Raw genomic sequence first — 6,182 nt, 5'->3', positions numbered from 1 at the left:
AATGCTCTGGTTTTAACAAGCAGCTGCATGTGCATAGGCACGCTGGGGACCATTTCACACTTTTGTCAGGCAGATTTACAAGCAGGCTGCTTCTCATCAGAGCTGGGATTTTGTCTAAAAGAAATTTCAGAGCCAACCGTCCCCATTTTTCTTCCATTTTCGTTCCTGAACAAGATTTTGAACTTCACAATTAGGGCTCTTATTCAGTGCACAAGGGCTCCAGAGGCAACTTCAGGCAACTCTTTAATCCCAGGAAGAACTGGATTCCTTCCTCTCCCTGAGCTTTCTGAAATAACCTGTCATTCCACATGTCCTTTTATCCAGGGACATTTTTTGAGTTATTGATTGGGGCAGTTCTTTTCTCTATAAGATTGTTCAACAGCAGAGACATTCAAAACATCGCTGAGAACTCAAAGTACCAGAACCATATCTAACTCATTCTCGCTTTCAAATGGCAAGAAATGCTACAAGATATTTCAGAGCCACTGCCAGCCTCATGTGTCAGGAGACTGCTGCAATACAATTCATCAAAATAGGTGGAAGCTAGCTAGCTCCTTCCTTCTTTAGGAGAAGTCCAGCATGAATTCTTTATGCCGTCATAGGGGTTTATAGGTGTTTTATTGTTGTGGTCTAAATGCCTGCCAGAAAGTTCTGTGCCTCCCCACCCAAGGCACAGTAAGTGGGTTGTGAAACTGCTTAGTATTTTAGAGTCCTTGAATGTGTATTAATCGAGGTGGGGCTCTCCTGGGAGGACGCCAGGGTCAGGGAGGGACTCTGCCCAGGAAATTCTGCTCCCCCAGGCTGTGCTGCTTTGCCTGGACTCCCAGTGGTTTTGCTTGAGATCTTTGTTCATTTTATGGCAGAATTCCAGGGCCATTCTGGATCCAGTGGGTTCCTGCAAGCCTCACATTCATGACTTTACACGGCATAGTCAGATCCAAATTACACAGGCAAATTTATTCTACCTAATACTTTGATCATACTTCTACTTATAACACAGAGTTGGGTTAGGATAATTGTGCAAATCTTTCTATTTTTTCTGCCTGCTTCAAAGGAAGCAAGAGATGAACTTTTTAAGTCTTTAGATACCCTCAAATAAAAATCTTGTGAAAAATCATGGCATTTAGTGACTCATAGTTGATTATTTAGTTGTTTTACCTTATTAACCAAAATGACAAAAACATCAAATAGATGTTGAGTTTACTGTGGGTCAGGCACTGTGCTAAGTGCTTCATATATGTTACATTATATACATCTCATGTCAAGCCTACAGAAGGATATCATTATCTTTATTTTACGGATCAGAAAACTGATATTTGGTCTAAACAGCTAACTCAAGGTCACACTGAGCTTGAGTTAAGGAATAGTGAAGGAAGCAAACTCAGGACTGCTGGACTTCCAATTCCACACTCATCCATTGCTATATGTATGCTGGATTTCATCACTAATAAGATTACCCATACTAACACAATTGATCTGACAAATCTGAAACATTTTGTACATTATTTAAGTAACAAAGCAAATGGGAATCTTAGCATACGTGCAGTTCTGCTGCTGGTTTGGGTTTAACTTAGACTGAGGTGAAAACAAGCTTGAAGTGGACAGTGTTAGGTTTTTCAAAAGACACTTCTGCATTTTGCTGATGTTCAGAAATCAAGTAGCAGTGAATATAAAAAATTCTGGCCTCAACCATGAAATAAGTTGCCACTCAGGCCATAATAAGTGACTTTTGAGCATGACAAGAATAAAAATTAAAAACCCAACATCCTTATGTGTATGAAGCATTAAGTCTGTGAGTTCTTGAAGTGGTTGAAAAGAACGAGCTCTTGTAGAAATCATCATATCCACAAGGAACTTTGAGCCAGCTTGAGACACATCAAGGTGCTGAGTATGGAGATTCCATGATGGCTCCACCTCAGCTGGCCTACAAATGTTCCATGGAATTAAATCTGGAGCAAGCTCAGTTATAATGACATCAACCCAAGAGTTCTGGTCTATGATCAAGGCAAGTCATTAAAGTCTCTCTATTAATGGGAAAGCACTCACCTTCTCTGCCAATGGCCTTCCCACAGTGTGTTCACATCTGCACAGCTCTTTGTAACTCTCAAAATAAAATAATTTCTTTAACAATGCTTGGCACCTCCATGAACTATGAATTCAAACCTTGAAATAGTTCCCATAGATACTGTTTTAGATTATAAAGAGCAGATACTAGATGAAGGTACTAGGAAGTCTACACTAACCCAGGCCATTATTGTTGGGTGTGGGATGTAATGCTGTTACAGGCATCAACAACAATGCAATTTCCTCACCATTCTGTTACTTGGCACTGCGAAAAGTTTAACTGAATTCCCCTCTAGTCAAAGTTATAGGAAGAATTCCAGGATCTCTTGATGCTCATTTGCATTCAATTAACATTAAACTTTTAGGGTCCGTCCTACCAGAAGGGGGCTGAACAAGAATGTTCTAGTCAGGGGCATGGAGAGGGGAAATCTCTTACTCTGAGTGAGCATGTCAATCTCTCAGATCCATTATGGGGGCTCTTTAGATAGCTTCATTATAGTATTTCTTTTTTCAAAACTTTTATTCTAGGTTCAGGGATACATGTGCAAATTTGTTATACAGGTAAGCTGTGTGTCACAGGGGTTTAGTGCACAGATTATTTCATCGCCCGGGTAATAAGCACAGTATCTGATAGATAGTGTTTTTAAATCTTCTCCCTTCTGCCTCCCTTCACCCTCTACCCTAAAGTAGGTCCTGGTGTCTGTTGTTTCCCTTTTTGTGTCCATGTGTTTTTGTTGTTTAGCTCCCAGTTAAAAGTGAGAGCATGTAGTATTTGGTTTTCGGTTCCTTCATTAGTTTACTTAAGATAATGGCATCCAGCTCCATCTACGCTGCTGCAAAAGACATGATCTCATTCTTTTATATGGCTGTGTAGTATTCCATGGTGCATATGTACCACATTTTCTTTATTCATTCTACTGTTGATGGGCATTTATGTTGATTTCAGATTTTTGCTATTGTGAATAGTGCTGTAATGAACATACATGTGTATGTGTCTTTATGGTAAAATGATTTATATTCCTTTGGGTATATACCCAATAATGGAATTGCTGGGTAGAATGGAAATTCTGTTTTAAGTTCTTTGAGGAATCACCACACTGCTTTCCACAATGGCTGAACTAGTTGACACTCCCACCAATAGTGTATAAGCATTTCTTTTTCTTGGCAACCTCGCCAGCATCTGTTATTTTTTGACTTTTTAATAATAGCCATTCTGACTGGTGTGAGATGGTATCTCATTGTGGTTTTGATTTGCATTTCTCTAATGATAAATGATGTTGAGCATTTTTTCATATGATTGTTGGTCATATGTATGCCTTGTTTTGAAAAGTATCTGTTCATGTCCTTTGCTAACTTTTTAATGGAGTTGTTTTTTGCTCATAGTTTTGTTTAAGTTCCTTATGGATTCTGGATATTAGACCTTTGTTGGATGCGTAGTTTGCAAACATTTTCTCCCATTCTGTAGATTCTGTTTATTCAGTTGATAGTTTCTTTTGCTGTGCAGAAACTCTTTAGTTTAATTAGGTGCCATTTGTCAATTTTTGTTTTTGCTGTAATTGCTTTTGGCATCTTGTCATGAAACCTTCCCCAGGTCTTATGTCCAGAATGGTATTTCCTAGGTTATCTTTCAGGGTTTTTATAGTTTTATGTTTTACATTTAAGTCTTTAATCCATCTTGAGTTGATTTTTGTATATAATGTAAAGAAGAGGTCCAGTTTCAATCTTTTTCATATGGTTAGCCAGTTATCCTACTACCACTTATTGAATAGGGAATCCTTTCCCCATTGTTTATTTTTGTAGACTTTATTGAAGATCAGATGATTGTAAGTGTGGAGACTTATTTGTCAGCTCTCTCTCTGTTTCATTCATCCATTAGTCTGTTTTAATACCATACAGTATTGGTTACTGTATCCTTGTAGTGTAGTTTGAAGTCAGGTAGCATAATGCCCTCAGCTTTGTTCTTTTTGCTTAAGAATGCCTTGGCTATTTGGACTCTTTTTTGGCTCCATATACCATAGTATTTTCTAACAAGTATTTTTTTGTCTTTTTTTTTCTTTTTTTAAGACAGTTTCACTCTTGTTGCCCATGCTGGAGTGCAATGGTACGATCTTGGTTCACTGCAACCTTCATCTCCCGGGTTTAAGCGATTCTCCTGCCTTAGCCTCCCAAGTAGCTGGGATTACAGGCATGCACCACCACACCTGGCTAATTTTGTATTTTTAGTAGAGATGGGGTTTCACTACGTTGGTCAGGCTGGTCTCAAACTCCTGACCTCACATAATCCACCCACCTTGACCTCCCAAAGTGCTGGGATTACAGGTGTGAGCTATGAGCCACCACTCCCAGCTCTAACAAGTATTTCTAAGTGAAGTCTCAAGGATGGCTCCCTGATGCACTGCTCTAACAGCTTGGGGAACACGAGTCTGAGAGTCTTTATGAAAAAGGAAGCTCCTATTGATAATCAGGACCATTTGTAAGCTATATATATATGGCAAATAAATATCCAGTCCTCTCCTTTGCAAACCTGATAACAGCACTTGGTTTTCTGTATTCATTTACTTCTGGCATGAGTAGCACTTCTTCTTTATACTCCTTTCTGAGACCAACTCATATGGCTTAAATTCCATATCAGGTCAGAGCGGGAAGTCCTGCCCTTTCCTTCCCCACTCCTGAGAGGTCCTTTCCCTCCTCTGGCAATGGTCCCACTTCCCTTATCATTTATGACTTTCATATTGACTCACTGTCTGGACCACTCAAACTGCTGTGCCTGTTTCTGCTAGCCCTGCCTGCTCTCTGTGAGCACTGTGGCGAGATATGAAAAATGAAGCTTTTCTGCACTTGGAGGAAACCACACAAATGAGAACCAGTGAAGTTTCCAGTAGAGGCCAAACTGGGTGCTGTGGAGAGAATATATACCAGGAAAAACACTGCTGGGTTATCTCAGGATGGTAGACCTTTTTGCTAAGCTCTTTTAAAATTTTGTTATAAAACAGATACACTCATTGCGAAAAGTATAATGAAGTCTCATGTTCTCTACATCCAGGTAAACCTAGTTGTTGACATCCACTGAGGTTGAATTTGAATGGTTTAAATTCCAACTACTACTATTTTTAATTAAAAGGAAGATGAAGATGGCAGGGAGGGGTTGCTGGGATCCCAAGATTCCAGGGTATCTCTGACAATGCCTTTCAGTCCTCCTTACAGGAACATGAAATTAAGCCAGCATGGTCATAAGCTTACTGTGAGTGAGATAAGAATGTGAAATCTGCCCTAGGCATCCTGGGGCTGGGTCCCATCATTGTTGACACTGATCACCCTAGAGGCCAAGGGTTTTCAGATGTCTTTTAGTTAGCTGAGAATGTGTTAGGCAAAATAATGGGCCCCAAAGATGTTGACATCGTAGTCTCTAAAACTTGTGAACACAGGAGCTTAAATGGCAAAGGGAAATTCGCAGATATGATTAAGTTATGGACCTTGAGATGCAGAAACCTTATATGAGTTCTAAAAAGTAGAAGAAGGCAAAGGGTGGGTGAGAGAGATGGCAGCATAAGAAGGGTTTAACACTGTTGCGGGTTCTGAGCTGCAGGGAGCTACGTACGAGGAGTAAGAGAAGCCCCTCAGAGCTAAAGGCCACCCTCAGCTGAGAGCCAGCAAGGAAACAGGAGCCTCAGTTCCACAAGCACAAGTGGCAAACTAAATTATTTTAAGAACAGGAATGAGCAAGGAAACAGATGGTCCCTCAGAGCCTCAGAAAGAAATGCAGCCATGCCACCTTGTTTTGCATCAGGTGAGCCTAGGATTGAAGTTCTAACCCTACAGAACTGTGTGAATATCTGTGTTGTTTGAGCCACTGAGTTTGTAGTAATTTGTTATGGCAACCACAGGCAAAGAATGCAAGATGCATCTATGTGGTGTAAAGTAGGACCAATAAAATCGCCTATTGATCAGAGGCATACAGCTCTCAAGCCCATAAAGGTTACTGGCTACCTCCACAGCTTGTTTTAGTGAGAGAGCAACTAGACAACATTCTGGAGGGGCAGATACCCTAATTAAAAACTGGCTCCAAGATTTGCCACCATTGAATACACAACTATTTTGCAGTGTATATAAATTTTAGT

The sequence above is a fragment of the Mandrillus leucophaeus genome, unplaced genomic scaffold, assembly GCF_000951045.1.
Source record: "Mandrillus leucophaeus isolate KB7577 unplaced genomic scaffold, Mleu.le_1.0 Scaffold316, whole genome shotgun sequence".
NCBI lineage: Eukaryota > Metazoa > Chordata > Mammalia > Primates > Cercopithecidae > Mandrillus > Mandrillus leucophaeus.
Note: the sequence above shows the minus strand (reverse complement) of the source record.